Source organism: Ornithodoros turicata, chromosome 6, assembly GCF_037126465.1.
Source record: "Ornithodoros turicata isolate Travis chromosome 6, ASM3712646v1, whole genome shotgun sequence".
NCBI classification, from domain to species: Eukaryota; Metazoa; Arthropoda; class Arachnida; order Ixodida; family Argasidae; genus Ornithodoros; species Ornithodoros turicata.
In genome coordinates this window covers 44,727,246-44,744,099 of record NC_088206.1, presented here as the reverse complement: position 1 = coordinate 44,744,099, position 16,854 = coordinate 44,727,246, and positions in this window count along the sequence as shown.

The following is a 16,854-nucleotide window of genomic DNA, read 5'->3' as shown; positions in this document are numbered from 1 at the left end:
ATGAGACAGGGTTTCGAACCATGTTAAATGTCACCTCGTTGCTCCTTTAACATGGCTCGAAACCCTGCTTTATTCATCATGCAGTCTAACCATGCACAATATTTATATGCGTATTTTTACTGCACAATTCAATTTACAAAAACGCCCAGAAAAAGCAGCCATGGGCGGTGCGTCGTAGCCTTGAAGGCCCGGGCTGGTCACCTGGTGTGACGTAATCAGGTCTGTGTAATCTCGCATCACCGTAGAGAGCAGCGGGGGGGGGGGGGGGGGGGAGTCCACTGACATGGCGTGGCACTGCTTGTGGCAGACAGCCTCGCCGCGGAGTCACGTCAGTATCATTCAGTCACTAACCCCGTTTACATGTATACGACAGAAGCATATCGAATCCACCCATGTAAGCTGTCTGACTAGCTGTAAAAGCGCATCGTATGTAATCCGCTAAACAGACGTGTATCGAAACAGTACACGCGAAAGAAGGATGCTCATCCAGTAAAGGAAAGGCGAACGCGTTCGCTGCGGCTTATCTGCAGTCATCATCAGCTCTCCAGAACAATACCCCACTCTCCCAAAACAAGAGCTGCTAAAAAGGCTAAAAGGTACCCGAAAAATCAGCAGATACGGAACGTCATTGTTCTGAGGCTGGAACATACATACAGACAAACACAACACAAAATGTTAAGTTCATCATGTAAGTATGGCAGTCATCGGAAAGGGCAGACAGCGGCTATCTGGCTTTTTCGATGACTGTCATACTTCAATCAGCAGATACGGGTGTCACGCACCCCTGCGGAGTTTCAACAGCCCCCTGAGATGAGAATCGTCCGCAAATCCCTGCCTTGAACCTAGCCTAAGCTAACAAGCATCACTTGTGATATCAGAGAGACTCGCGTCGTCAGAAACCTCACAAGGTAGCATTCACAGTAAGTCCCTTTTTAAAATTAAATGCGTTCACGTGTTTGGCCTGCAACTCTAATTCGTAACTCGGATGTCACTCGCCTCTGATACCTCGTTCCTAGTGCATTTTCATTATGATTTTTGACACGGGTGTATTCAATACTAAGACATTTTTCGAGGTCCCGTTGCGTTCACTCAGTGCCTCCTGCATATTTTTGTTGCCCTCATATTCTTGTCTGCCTGCTGGGCAGTGCTTCTCTCCACAGAAGAAGGGAACACCCATCTAATCGCTGACACCATAATTTGAAGTTCCCAGAAAACGACTTAACGACTAAATAAATATCGATAAAATATCCACATGACAAAATATAACGCATCGATATTTTTAATCGTTATTGTAATCGATGCTTATGAATATTTTATTTCAGTATATGGATATTTAAGGATGTTCGAAATCCCGATATTATTGGTTCTCTACAACAATGACACCGAAAAAGTGGAAATTCCTTCAGTAGGCTCTTAAAACATACATGTGCCTCTTTAGTCCATGGTATCCGACAAAAACAGTAAATAATGCGTACCGCAGGCGATTATATTTTTTTCTTTTTTGTCTGTCATTGACTACTGTACGCGGTGTATTCCGCCGTATAATGAAGTCACCAAAGTACCCCCCGACGAAACTATGTGCTCTTCGTATTCACGCAAATAACCAAAGCGAAGGTGACGTTATTTTCTCCCGCGCTACATGTTGTCGCATCACCGTTTTTCCTTATGGATAAGTTTGCCCTCGGCGGGCGTCCTCACGAAGTTGCCGACAGTTTGTCTCTGATAGAATGACAGGCCGCCGGTATAACCGCGGGATACTTTGGCTCGACGATTTCCTGCCGTCATTACGAGCTCGGTGGAGAGGGGCGCTAATGGGATAACGCCCTATCGTCCCCGCCTAAGAAAACTTGATTAATGAGAGCTTCCTCGTAGAGAGTTTTTAACTTGTTGTGGCGTCATTCATCCCGCCTTGCCAATTGGGTACGAACATATTTTCACTTTAATCGCCGGCTCCAAAATCGCACAGCCCCGAGGTTGGTCGGCTGTTCTCTCTTATCCGCCTTCCTGCATTTCAGACGCATATTGCTGAGTATTTTCCTGATCTGTTCTAGCTCAGACTACACGTGTAACAGTGTCCATATTTCACGTGATGTTTCTATACCGTTGTTTGATCCTGGTCACTTTGGTATTTAAACGACCACTTTCAACCTCCTTGTGCAAAGACACGGGACGTCCAGATGAACCTCCGGGCTTTTTGTTTACGAATTAAAGCCCTATTAATGAGCAGTAACACGTTGCACTGCTGCACGTACAATGCTCGTAGAATGTTGTTGACGAATCTAGGATAAAAAGTTTTGAACTAAATATCTTTCGCGTGTGCTTACAACCCCCCTCTGGCAACAGTGACTGGCACTGTTGCCAAAGACTTTGACCCCACCTTGACACCGCATCCGTCAACAGAAATTTTTTTAAGTTTTCTCTTTTTTTGTGTGTGTGGTTTATTAAATAAAAAAAGGAACAGGTCTTTCGACTAAAACAGTGAGAAAAAACCCCGCCGGGTTGTTGTCAGGACTTCTAATATTAAAATTAGATCAATCAATAAAAAAGATCCACTTTAAATTGACTACGTAAGTTGTTTCACCGCGTGTTTTCGCGCGTGTTGGTTTGAGAGTAGCATGACTACTATGTTCCGCTCGCTCTGCCTTGTATACTGCATTATGAATTTATAATCATGCTGGTCCCTGGTCCTGGTCCCTGGAGTAATTTCGCACGAGAAGCCTTATAGTCACCGCCATTGGAACATTGATTACTTGTTTCGGTCGTTGGAATGAGGCCCCGCAGCTCAATAAAAGGCTACCATTCAGATGTGGTAACGCATCAAATTAGCGGTACTTCTCGGCCGTTTTAGCGCAGTAAGCGAAACATTTGTGGTTACGCGTCTGGCCAGAAGGAGTGCTTGGACGACCAACGAAGAGAGGAAAATGGCGAGTGTGGGTGACCTCGTTTGGGAAGTGACGCGTTTTTCCACTTGTGCTGCCCACGCGATCCAGCCAGCTGTCCTCGCTGCCCACGCGCCGTAAAAGCATGAATGGCGAGGTCACGCAGGCGTCGCCCCGTCGCTGTGGAAGCCTGCCCATTCAAGCTCTTTCTTGTAGTAGTACACGGGGTACACCTTGTCGTCTCCGTTACAAGGCCTCTCTGTTCATTGATAAAAGTATCCTCATCCAACAGGTTATCTTCAGTCGCCAATTGAATTCAAATGAGTGAGTGCGGAATACACTTGGATGATTACAACGATTTCCTTTCCAAGTACAACGATCGCCCAGGTGACTTTGATAAAACCATTAGTGGATTCTAAACGCATTCAAAATGAACACGAAAGCATTTGTGCCCTTTCACTCACTTACAGTACGCCTGCCATATTGAATCTGCCATAGGTGAGCACGCAAACCCATTACAGAAGTTGGCAACATGGATGAGGTATCAGGATATCCCAGCCATGTACAGGCACCATTCTGGCTTGAACGCCCCATATAGCCGTTCATTACGTAAGGAATATTTTTATGACCACCGCATAAGAATCTTTACTAAAATTCCTCAAAGGGTTCCGAGACATTTCATCTAACGGCGTTTCCCCTTGTCTACCGATAAAAATTACACTACTTACCTGCCGTCAGCCACCTGAATCATCTTACTTCCGTTCGTGCATCTGGTGGCTGCATACTTGCTGAGTGTATTGCAGTAATCTTACTAAAAGGTCCATAGTTTGTCAGCGAATGTAATTTCGAGATCATATTTGGCCATCCGTTTTTATGGGTACTGCATGTGTAAATCAAGTAGGACTTGATGGTACCAAGTGCAATATGCAGCTTTTTTTTTAAATTTCGCTACAATTTACAACGCACCACAGCAATGGTTGTCCCTCTGCGTGTGTTGTGGTGGAGTTCTGTTTTAAGAGCCGGCATATGTCAGTCATATGTCGTCACATTGCCTTAGAAGTCGACCCAGGACGCATATTCCCCCCTGGACGATAGTCGTGACGTTGCCCACATGTGTGAGGCCGACATAGGCGAGCTCTTTCACCGCCACCACCACCTGTTTTAAGAGTGTGGGGTATCCATGAGCTACGCAACAAGTACATTACTGGTGACTATCCGCGTTCCCAAGATTTTTTCAAGGGCAGGGGGCAGCAGACTAGACAACAATGGCGATAATGGGAAACTCTAATATGCAGGGGATCTGGTGAACAAGATTTAGATTATTATGACGACGTCTGTGTATAAATCATGACGACCTGTAAGTGTAGAGCCCGCAATTTCCACGGGTATCTAGAAGCTCCAGGGGGCTCCCCTTTGGGGAGTTTCATCGCCTGGGGCGATACTCTACCCCATTGCTGGTGGTGACGCGGGGAATGAAATAATCAGCTCCTTAATCCCGTTGCTGTCCCAAGTTGAAGCAGCTACGACATGAAGCTCGCCATAAATGGTGCAACACAGATATCATATGATGATGACGATGATGATTGGAAGGAAAAAATGGGGACTGTAGCCCTCATCACGAGGGCAATCTACCCCAGATCACCTAAGGAAAGGAATGCCAGACAGATCCACCCACACCCACTGGAGATGTCGCGAAGGGGCGGCGAACGCCACAGACAGGGTCATAGCCCGTCTAACAGCTTGGTGTCCCTTAAGAACTGTGTAACGGCTCGCAAAGCTGGCAGTTGAGTGCTTGTTAGCCATGGTCCCAGCACCTTCTGCACTCCGAAGGGTCGATTGTCAACCCGGCCTTTCTTTTCTTTTTCTTTCCTTTTCTTCTTCGTTTGCCCCTTCCCCCTTTTTTTTCGGAATAGCAAGCCGGCTCTTTGCCTGGCTAACCTTTCCTTTCTTTTTTTCTTAATAAACATATCCCCCCCCCCGGCCTAACGCGGCTACAAGTCTGTCACGACACTCAGAGTACCTTGGGCACATAACTATAATATGTTCGACGTCTTCGATTGAGCCACAGAGTCGACAATTACGAGAGTCCGCCTTCCCAAGCCTGTACAGGAGTCTTGCACTGTATGGTACATTGAGCCGGAGCCTGTGAAACAATGACGTAAGCTGCCGTGGCATGGATGTTGGGAGGATCAGGGCTAGTTCGGGGTCAACCCGGTGCAGAAGGGAAGATCCAGCCTCGCCACAAAACCATTGATATTTTGACAGCTTACGGCTCAGAGACTTTAAGGCACTCTTAGCGTCCACCTTCGTGAAGTAAACACTGCGGTATGTACTATTTCCATGTGCTTTCCCGGCGTTGTGATCGGCCGCATCATGTCCGGTGATCCCACAGTGGCCAGGTATCCACCGGAAAATCACGTCATGACCAGCGGTCACTGCTTTTTGGTGCCCTACTAGTATGTGATTCAGTACAGGAGCTGAAAGGTGGTGTGTACCCGGTGTCATAAGGGTCTGTAAAGCGGCTTTAGAATCAATGAAAATAACCCATTTTCCCTGGAAAGGCGCGCACGATATATGCTCTATGGCTAGAAGAAGAGCGCGTAGCTCTGCTGCTGTCGATGAAGTACGATCTCTCTCGGTCTCTCTCTGCTCGAAGCAGAAGCACGTTTGTTCGGACCCAGCTGTTCGGACACAACCGGAAAGGAGTGAAGGAAGGACGGAGGAGTACCCTGTGGGTGCTGAAGCTCTCGTTTGGTCTGCTGCCCCTGCCACGGCCGCCTATAGGCGTGAGGTAAGGTGGATTGGCCAGCGCATACCAAGGAGGGGGGATGCCTCCTCCCATTAGCGACCCTGACCATTACTGGTCATCATCTGTCGATATCACGTCATATCCTCTTGATCGCTTCATTGATAATGGGCTACCATCTCTCCCGGTAATAATAAAACCTACAAATGGCACGTCCATTCGCTCCAAGAACCCAAAGGTCCTTATTCGCTGTTTAGAACAGGTTACCCCTGAATTCCGCGTCATCTCCGAGGTACGTCAATATGGAAGGGACGGCATCGTCTGTAGGTCCCGCAACTTGACAGTTGTCCAGACCTTGCTGACGACACGCTCCTTCGGTGGCCTGCCCGTCGAAGCTTTCGTCCCGCATCATCTTGCCTGTGTTAACGGGGTGGTGCGTGGCGTTGACGTTTCACTGCCTGCGTGTGAACTTCTCGAGCTATTCGATTCCGTTGGTGCTCTGAAAGCCTTCCGCTGTAGCAGGTTGGACAATGATAAACGCGTCCCCACCGAGTCGGTAATCGTCACGTTCGCCGGTCATACTTGCCCTTCTGAGGTGAAGTCGTGGCCTCTCATTTTCCGTGTTGATCCATTCCATCGCAGGGTCGTACAGTGCAGACACTGTTTCCGCTTCGGGCATGTGGCCAAGACACGCTTCTAGCCAACCATCACCCACACCGTGGCTAACCTTTCCCTTTCCTTCTTACTTTACATTAAACATATCCCCCCCCCCCCAACCATCACCCCGAATGACAACGTTCTCGCCCCTGATTTGTTGAAAACGGGAGGAGGAGCCTATTTTGTGCCGTGCATAATGGCACAAAATAGGCTCCTCCTCCTGTTTTCAACAAGTCTAGGGCGAGAACGTTGTCATTCGCGGTGATGGTTGGCTAGGAGCGTGCTATGTGATGAAGTTCATTTTTAAGAGTGTAGAGCAAACAATCAGAGCAGCACAGGCACAACATAGCACGAGAACGCCCGGCCAGAGGGTGGACGCTAGGCAGGAATCTTGCAGGAAGCGAAGCAGGGCTGTGGTGATGGCCCACTGGGTTGGCCAAGGGACAGGACCAAGGAGGATGGCCATGGACATTGCGCTATGCACCCAAGCTGCATTAGGCGGCGACGAAGGGTTTGCCGATGGGGGAGGTGCTGCTGGCGGTGCAGGAGATGGTGACGAATATCAGCCACCACACCACAGCTGGAAGTCCAGGGAAGGGAAACGGATGTACGAGGGGCGTTCAAGTCAAACCGGGACTTTTAATTTTTCGCAAAAGTAAAATGAAGCTACAGGCGAGAAATTAGTTTTATTTTTCAACGTAATCTCCAGCTGCACTAATGCACTTGTCCCAGCGTTTCACGAGGGCTTGGATGCCAGCAGCCAGACGCCAGCGTCCCATTTCCCCTATTCCAATTTCGCCTAATCCATTGTTATGGGATTAAAAACGTGGGATGAGTGAGTGGCTTTAGGCTATATGGGACTGCCATCAAGTGAGTGTTATTTACTCGTCCCGCGCAGTTAGTGATTGACGTCTGCAAGAAATGAATTCGCTCGTCTTGTATGGCCGTTATTTTTCATTTTTGAGAGTTTATAGCAGTATACAGGGTTTAGAAGTGTGCCTTCCTTCTTGTTGTTGTTCGCTTTTCGACATACACAACCATTTCAATGCACACCGGCAGGTAATGTTTGCGTAGGCACTTTTCTGAAGCAACTAGAACCAGCGTATTTTCCATCCCAGGAGTTGTCAGGTACAGTGCTGTTTGTGAAAAGTTGCAGAAACCGAAAACGAGGAATCGACTGCCCCCGTGACAATTCGTCCTCGATGCCGTGGACGGCTGCTTTAGAACAATATGCCGCCCATAGAAATACGTCTGGCAATGCAGAAAGAATAAGCTCGTTCTGAAAAAAAAAATAAAGAAGAAGAAGAACGAAAACGTCGTTGTACGGTCTCGAAACGACGGCTCATGCAGTATTTATGTTATTTTTTCAGCTATTGCCATTGTAGCAGGGAATGTATTATGCAATGGGGTATATCCGACACGCGTTTTCTGTGTCATGTGAAAGAAAACGTGAGGCTGGCTTGACAAAATTTCGGGATTCAATTCAGAAAATTCAATTTCTCGCGAATTAAAACGGATGAAAGTACTCTGATTTGCAAGTACTCTGATTTGCAAGAGCTTTTGCAGGCAAGAGCTCCAGAGATCAATCGGGTTGACCTCATGATTATCACACAAGTTGCCTCTTTAATACGATTTTTAGCACGTTAGGCAAGATGCCCTCTGTATGTGCCTTAGTGTTCCTGTTTGTTTTGCTGATTTCGTGAATACATGCTAAAAATGCATATGCGGAGGCACATAGCTGAAAAGGCAGCTGGCCAGTACAATGAGGCAGAAAAATGTCTCAGATATTGTTGGCTGTGTGCCAAGGAACCGCCCTCTTTCTTCACGTGACGCGTGTCAGTAGGCGAAACATTACTGCCTGCCGCGTACATTAGGCGAGATGGGATTCCGTGCAGTTCGGAGTGAGTGAACATGCTAAGGGATGGGTGGATAATCCGGTAAAGACGGGGGGGGGCATATATTTATCAAAAAGCAAACCGGAGAAAGGTAAGGAAATAGGAATAGGCGAAATGGAAAAACACGGCTGCCCGAAAACTATTAGCAGAATTTGCCATTAGTTCGCCTGTTGAAATGTGGCAGACGTCGAAAAAGCTGGACAGCTGCAGAAGTCGAGCCCGCACTACTTGATTGCCGATCAACTGCTCTAACCTGCGTTGTGTTGTCAGTTCGTTCGTTACAGCAGACTTGTACGTGTCTTGAAGGTCGTGCTGAGAAGATACTGTATTTTGAACACTTCTGTTAGTCTTTTAGTATCTTACTCAGTTCTTTTACCGAGAGATATTTGTACTCTATCTGGAATACTTTTGAGTATTTTCGGCTCGATACTATTATTACTTTTCGTTTGTCTTCATACCACGTTCATGGTTCTCCTGTTCGATACATCATGGGGAAGGAGGACGACTCTTTGACGAAATCAATTGCTCTTTAAAGACCGAGAGGAAGGCTGACCGATTAACTGGGGAATGCAGCTTCTCTACAACAACAACAGTAATCACTTCCGTTACCAAGGCTTGAGTATCTTAAATACAGCTTAAACACTTTTCGAATTGCTTCAATTTCCAAGTATTTGTGCATTGTTGCACGTTGTTGTACGTTGTTTTGTTTTTCAGCATTCGGTATCGTATTTCAAATACACTTGAAAAGAGAGCCTCAGAACGGTTACTTTCCATCACGTTTATTTCCCCGCAGATTAGGATTATGTTGGATATGGATTATGGATCTGATTTGCTGGTAGAAATTCAACGTCGCTGCAGGTAGCAGCTAACATGCGGCTGTACCCAGCGATGCGTGAGCTGGTAGTATGGGTAAACCCGATTACCTGCATCCCATAGCCTAACTCTTTGCAACCCCCAACTTACTCATTTATTGCATTTTCCCCAGGTTTCGTCGAAAATGGGAAAAGAAAAAAAAATTTTTTTGTCACCGGTGCGCCTGTGGCTTTCACTTAAATAGCTGACAAAGTCGATGTATTCGTGTAAATGCCGCTATAGTCACATTTTAGCTCAACTCTACCGGCTCCGGTGGCGCAGCGGTAACGCGTGCGCTTGGAGACTGGGAGGTCCGCGGTTCGAATCCGCGGGCCGGCTCTGCCGTCTGGGGTTTTTCCTGGGTTTCCCTCAGATGTGTAATAGGCGTATGCCGGCACAGTTCCCCTGAAGTCGGCCCATGGACGCAGCTATCCTCCCCCCGAGCGGATTCCGCTCGGTCTTCCACTTCACCCTTTCCTCTCCTCCTTTCCACCACCTTTCCCTTCCCGAGAAACATGCCGCCTAATCAGGCAGGCAGACCTCTCGGGTTCCTCCCAACGACACTCCTCCTCCTCCTCCTCCTCCTCCTAGCTCAACTCTATCCGGCAACATGCGAGCCGAACAACGTACAAGTCTGAACTTATCGGTACAGCATGAAGTAACTCGAAGCGCAGAGCATCGATAGAGCATCTGCCCCTGTCTCAGTAGATTCAAATTTACTTGCACTGGCTGCTGTCATGTGAGACTCTAAGAAAAGAACTTCACTGCCCACTGAACTAGCCGTCATTCCGAATGATATCGTTCTCTTTTCTGATTTGTTTCGCTGTTTTGTGACATGAGAGACGAAATTAAGCGTCACTGCAGGTTGCGGGAAAAATGCGGGTGTACCCACACTGAGTCCGCGGGTAATGAGGGTACACCTGCACTCTTAAAAATTAACTTCACCACATAGCACGCTCCTAGCCGACTATCACCTCGAATGATATCGTTATCAGCCCTGATTTGTTGAAAACGGGAGGCGTACGCCTTTTTTGTGACACTTATGCTGTTCATAATTGTCACAAAAAAGGGCCTCCCGTTTTCAACAAATCAGGGCAGATAACGATATCATTCGAGACGATGGCTGGCTAGCAGCGTGCTATGCGGTGAAGTTCATTTTTAAGAGTGTGCATCACGCTAAGTGGGGATGCGGTTGAGGTTCCGGGTGGCACATCTGCGAGGACGGTGCGAGGACGCATTTACTTACCCGAGCACACCTCTAAATTCAATCTAATCTGATAAGCGGTAAAATAAAAGGAATGTACGGCGCATGCTCGCATCCTATGACTGTTGACTACAATCACACGAATACAGGACGGCTAAAATACAGTGCGCATTCTCTGCGGGGCATAGAGATGAAGGCAATCATGTTGGGCCGGTAGGTTAACTGGAAGCAGCTAGATTCTTAATGGATGAGCTGTATCTGAAATCAGCGACAGACAAGCTAGATTCAGTGGGGAGGGGGTATACCGGGTGTCCCACCGAAATCCCCCGGCTGGATAATTCGTGAACAGGTGGCGCCATCGAAGAAATTTCTTTTTGATAAAGATCCTTGGGACATCGGCTATGAACTGAGTATTGAGCGGCTCATTTCCATGCGCTCACTAATTAAATAAACATCCCAACTTTTAAATTTTATTTCGCACACTTGCGGAACCTCTGTTTTACGCATCGCAAAAGAGCGAGGAGCCTGATAATGATGATAATACGGAATTTACGTCACGAGCTCCCCGATGATGATCCGCCACTGGAATAATTTTTCCAGCCTGGGTCGATATTTCAACACATCCCTCCCGAAGAACAAATTCATCGGGCGTCTCATGTCACCGAATTATCTTCGGCCGGGTCTGAACCCGCGAACACAGGATGACTAAGCGGAGGCGTTACTATGACTGCAATGCTGTAAATCTAGGCCTAACGGGTGGTCGTATAATACACATTCTAAGACATAGGTAGCAGTCTTGATAGGCCTGCGTGCCGTTTCACTCGTGTGGACGTCGTTAAGACTTTACGAGTGTACAGCCGGGATGAGATGAACATCGAAAGTAAAGCTCTTGAAATGGAACTTTTTTAACAACCACAAGACGGAACGATATCAGTCTGATTACTGCTATAGGCCGTGAGAGTGTTATCCAGTGAAGTGCACTCTTGTTGTGCTTGCATGGAACTCTGCCGACATTGATGTGGAAAGTCTGCCGGAAAATCAAGGGAAGACCTTATATAACGCAGCCGGATTCGAACATACCACTTTTGCTACCACCAACGAGCGGACGCTTTTACACAGTCGAATAACGGAACCCAAACGGAACGTGGCTGCATAACACGTTCCTATATCTAATTGTCATCTTGAATGAAATCGTTCTTTCCCATATGATTTGTTCAAAACGGAAGGCGTACGTCATTCTGTGACTCTTATGCAGTTATGCTAATTCCCACAAATAGGAGCGCGACCAGTCATTTCCACAAATCAGGAGTGGTAACTTGCGTGAAATGGTTTCCTTATGCGGTCACGTTCAGAGTTAAGAGTGGAACTACGTTGCTGCCATGCGTGGCCGCAGGCGTTATTAGCGAGCGACCTGCCTGCCGGTAATGGCGGCGCGTTGTGGTGGCAGACTTCACCCGGACCTGTCTAGCATGCGCATTGACGTATTTTGCGAGTACCACGTATACTTCGTTCGTGTTTCGTGCTTCTAGACATTTCGATAAGGAATGCATTAATCTCTAGTGCGGTGTATGTGGGGGTTTATTTTGGATTGCGATATGACGAAAGCATTTGACACAACGGCACCGCTGACATGACCGGAATGGGCCCCAAGGACTCTTGAATCAGAACTTCATCACCTAACACGCTCAAAGCCACCCATTCCGTAGAATTATACCTTGCCTTCAGGCCCTGAGAGTACTTTAAATAGATAAATACCGTTATCACTCCTGATTTACGCGTGCGGCGTACACCCACTGTTCTTAACAAATAATGAGAGATAACGATGTCATCCACTCTGAATCATGGTTTGCTGGGAGCCTGTTGTGTGGTGCTTCAAGAGATAGGGGCCCTAATAGAAACTATCTGCTCCTTCTTTCCAAACGCCCAAGTACTTAAGACCTGCATGCAACTAGATCTCTGCCGTGTATTTCCCCTAAGGGCAACCTGTAGACGGATATGACGCACAACAGACAAGCGTCAGAAGAAGGCGCGTGTCAAAACTGGACCCCGTGGCGAAGAAACAAGGCGTAGAAACAAGCCGACCGTTCGTCTTCTTCTGCCACTCTTGCGCCATAGACGCAGAATCAAACGACTGGCAGCAGCTGGGTGGCGCAATACGTGAATGCAAAAGAAACGCGTCTGCTCCTTAGGGAAATGCGCTCCTGGTGACCGTCACTTCATAGCTGTTTGAAGAAACGATTATGTTATGACATTTCAAACAATGTCATACCTGCACGCAACGCTGGAATGCGCAGCTGTATATAAACTGTGTCCGTACAACGTCACCAGGATGACAATTTGAAGTTACATTTTACGGACACATAAACTGGCATTGGAAGGCCGGCTGTATGGTGGAAACACAGCTCAGAATGGTTTTGGGAGTTGGGCCTGTTGGTACGTGGTATTAACGATATCAACCAGCACGGTTAAAAGACACGGACAAAGAATGAGGAAACAAACACGTACGTCGGAGGCGGCTCCGTGGTAATGCGAAAGTCTGGTGGGTGCTAAGCTTGAATCCTACCGTAGGTTTTACAGAAGCATGGTGGTAGAGTTTCCCCGGAAGTCCGCTAGGGACGCATACCAACCTTGCTCTCCTCTTTCTCTCACTCTCCACTCTCGATCTGCCCACGCCTGCACACTGATCTCCACAGCTGCTCTATGTTGCTAACACCGAATTAAAAAGAAGTAGCACGCGCCAATATATCTCCAAATCAGGAGCGCTGACGATAAAATCGTACACCATCGCTGGCACGTGTTTTACGTCTTTAGGCACATCTACTTCCTACATACGGTCATCCCTTCACCATAATGTCCCCCGCCCCCTTTGAGGAATAGCAAGCCAACCGTAGTCCAGCTAACCTTTCCTCTCATATCACAGTAAACATATACAGGGTGTTCCAGAAAACGTGTCATTGAATTATAACAAAAAAACTAGACCACCTACAGTCATGCGTTCAATGGCATTTGTTCTCACTGGGTTTTTGCCACCTCCTCATGTGAATGTCGTGTAACGTAAGTTTAATTATGTAAATTTTTGCGAGCTTAAGTCGGTAATTTTCCTAGTAAAGGTCACTTTTTTACCCCACCAATGTGAAGAGCTTGTCTAATTTAGTCCAATTAATGATAATTGACAGGGATATTCAGGAGCTATCCCATTGGAAAAAATAGCCGAAGATCATACTCTACGGAGGTCGCACAGAATAGCGCACGATGAATTTTTCAGCGCAATCTTTGTCAGTCCGACGAAAGGAGGTTAGAAACCCAGTCCTCCCCGACATCGCAGAAAGAGATAAAACAGGCACGGCTTATCACTTCCGACTTTCGCTGGGATAATGCTTTCCCTCTCCCAATTTTAGGAACTGTTACTTTTTCTACTATCACTCTGCGGGCTGGCTTCGGAACCTCCTTTCGTCGCACTGAGAGCGATTGCGCTCAAAAAGTCATCGCGCGCTATCGACCGGTGCTCCGAAAAGCATGATATTCGGCTATTTTTTCCGATGGCATAGCTCGTGAATATCACTGTGAATTATCATCAATCTGAGTGAATTCTGCACGCTCTTCATATTGGTGGGGTAAAAAAGGGACCTTTACTTGGCAAATTTCCGAGTTCAGTTCGCAAATATTTACATAATTGAACTTGGAGTATGTGAAATTCACAAGGTGGTGGCAAAAACCTAATAAGAACAAATGCTGTTGACCGCATGATTCTAGGTGTCGTAGTTTTTTTATTATAATTCAATGACACGTTTTCTGGGGCACCCTGTATATCCTCACGCTTCAGGCGAGCTATTTTGTAGGCTGCTCAGATCGAATTCAATTACCTTTAATTAACGCTGAACCAGATTAATTAGCGAGAACGTAAAACTTAAATATCCCAGATTAGAGGAAGAAGACCCAAGCTGAACAGATATCGCTGAATTGTGGTAAATACCAAATGGAGAATTCCACAATTAAATTTGAGTACGTCCACAGCTGCACCTTGTATTTACAACCGGCCACGCTTTCGGACGTTTTTATAGGAGTTCTATACGGCAGGGTGTGTACGAATATCGGAGGAGCAGCTTTAATTATTTCGGAGCCCATATGGAGCGGCGTGTGTGATGCCCTCCTGTCCGTCGGAGGGCGCTGTAGGGGACAGAGTGGTTTTTTCGGCGACGCCCGTTGAGGCCGACAACCTTGGAGACGCCCATGGACGGACCGATTGATTTCTTGCCGGCAGGACAACGCTGTACTAGTCTATCACTTTCAAAGAGTACTGTTGTCTATAGGGATGTTGGACGTTGCATCGTAATGAACTGTGCAGCTTCTTATTTTAACCCATACATCTTGGAGGAACAAATGGTTGACTGTTGACCTAATTCGTCGTTATATACTTATATAGTATCGAAATAATACATTAATCTGTCAATGGATGACGCGTGAGTCGTGTTCACCCAGCACGAAGGAAAACATTCACTTTCCGTGGGAGGATCCTTTTTCTGTCAAGGAATTACGTATATATTTGTTTCCTTCCCAAGAGGCACAATATATTATGCATAGGTGCACAAAAGTGGTGTGAACTAGTAGTTATTTATTTATTATTTATTATCGTGACTCTACTGCACCACGTGAGTGATGTTGTGTAGAGGAGATAATCGTTTCGAACAAGAATACATAAACAATACGGGTAATACATACACAAGCACGTTTCTTAATCTTTATGCACTCAGATAATCAGATAAATTAGCAGCAAAAGAAGCGTAAGGGCAGGAATAGATAAGGTCACGTGGGAGGCTATGCCTTTGGTTTATTCTCCTTACAAAAAAGAATTATTAAACAAAGAAGTCCGGGAATGATACGCTTTAATCTTTAAGGGGTGGGGAGCAGCTGTTTTTATTTCGTCCAAGTACTCACAACGTCCAAATATTTAATTCGTCCGAATAAAATCTGACGTACTGAACACCTGGACGAAATGAACAGGCGAGGAGAAACTTGCCCAGCGCGTCCAATACCCGTACCGTCCAATAGCCCATTTCGTCCAAATGGGGGAATTCCCAAAGGCTCTGCTCCTTTCGGCAGGCGACTGCCTGGCTGCATTCATGAAAGCACAGGCCATTTTGACACTGGGTGAATGGCAGGTGACTGTATTCATGAAAGCAAACGGATTATCGATCAAACGGGGAATCACAGGAAACACAAACCCGTTCACAGGACCGCTGACCTACAGTGACCGTCCAGTTAACGATGTGTTGTTTTCTATAACTGTTTTCTCGCTGAGTACCGCGTTTCTCAATGTCAGTGATCTTTCTTGGAAACATCTAGCGATCTGAAAGGAAACTTGCGGTCCTTTGCCTTTACGTAGACTACTTCGAGCGGCAGTGGCTTACCAACGTTCATCTCTGTAATTAGTTTGCTGATGAGGACGATCTCCGCACAAACAATCACGCCGAAGGGTGGCATAATTCGCTGCGCATGAAATTCAACAGCCAACCCCACATGACGTTTTCGAAGTTCCTCGTCGAATTTGAGTCAACCATACACAATGTAAGCACAACCAGGTAAGCAACAAATTCGCATAATCAGGGAACATCATCATGATAATTAATAGAATATAGCATATATACTTCCTCACTTGCTCTCTTTGTATTCATGCTTCTTACCGCCATTTGCAGGTACGCATTCGGCTGCTGTTGAACGGGGCTTCGCCAAGCAGGAGACGATACAAGAGGCTCGCTCTTCCTTCTCATGGGCGTACGGAAAATACAGCTCAGGGGAAATGATGCTGGGAAACGAAACACCCTTCACATACGTAACAGAGCAGTTTGCTCATGTCATCAAGGCATACCTGCAGCGCATGTCCCACTTGCTGGACCATGCTAACTAAGTTCAAAGAAAAAAAAAAAAAACTAAAAGGAGCAGGCTTAGCATTTGTTTCTCGTTTTACTCGGTGTATGATATCTTTCAGTGGGAATGTTTAAATCTTACCTTCAACTAATAAAAGAGTGATATTAAACGGTAGGAACAACTATATCACTAATATCACCGGCAACTTGACATCGCCTATTTTTTCTGCCTTCTTATCTTCAACTAATAAGTCAGTTGTTGGAATGGAAAAAAAAGAAAGAAAGAAAAATAAATAAACAGAGCAGGCTGAGCATTTGTTTTTCGTTTTATTTGGTGTATGGCATGGCATCTTTCGGTGTGAATGTTTAAATCCTACCTTCAATCGTAAACGAAGCAATTGTTCACTCGCATTCGGAGATCCCCCTCCCTTTTCGGACGAAACAAGCGTTTGGACGGTACGGTTATTTGGACGGGTTGGTCAAGTTTTCCCCCCTTTGGTTCAGTTCGTCCAATGCCCACTATGTCCAATTTTTTTCGGACGTGCTGAGTACTTGGACGTTGTGAATACTTTGACGAAATAAACATTTGGACGAATCGGGGTGCTACCGGTTGTTAGGTTTCCATGCTATGAGCAAAACCGCGACAAGGACCAATGGGATAAGAAGTACAGAATGCGGCAGGTAACTAAGGTATTAACCGAAATATAGGTCGATTTATGTTTCCAAGGATGCACCGGAACATGTCGACCGGATTGTG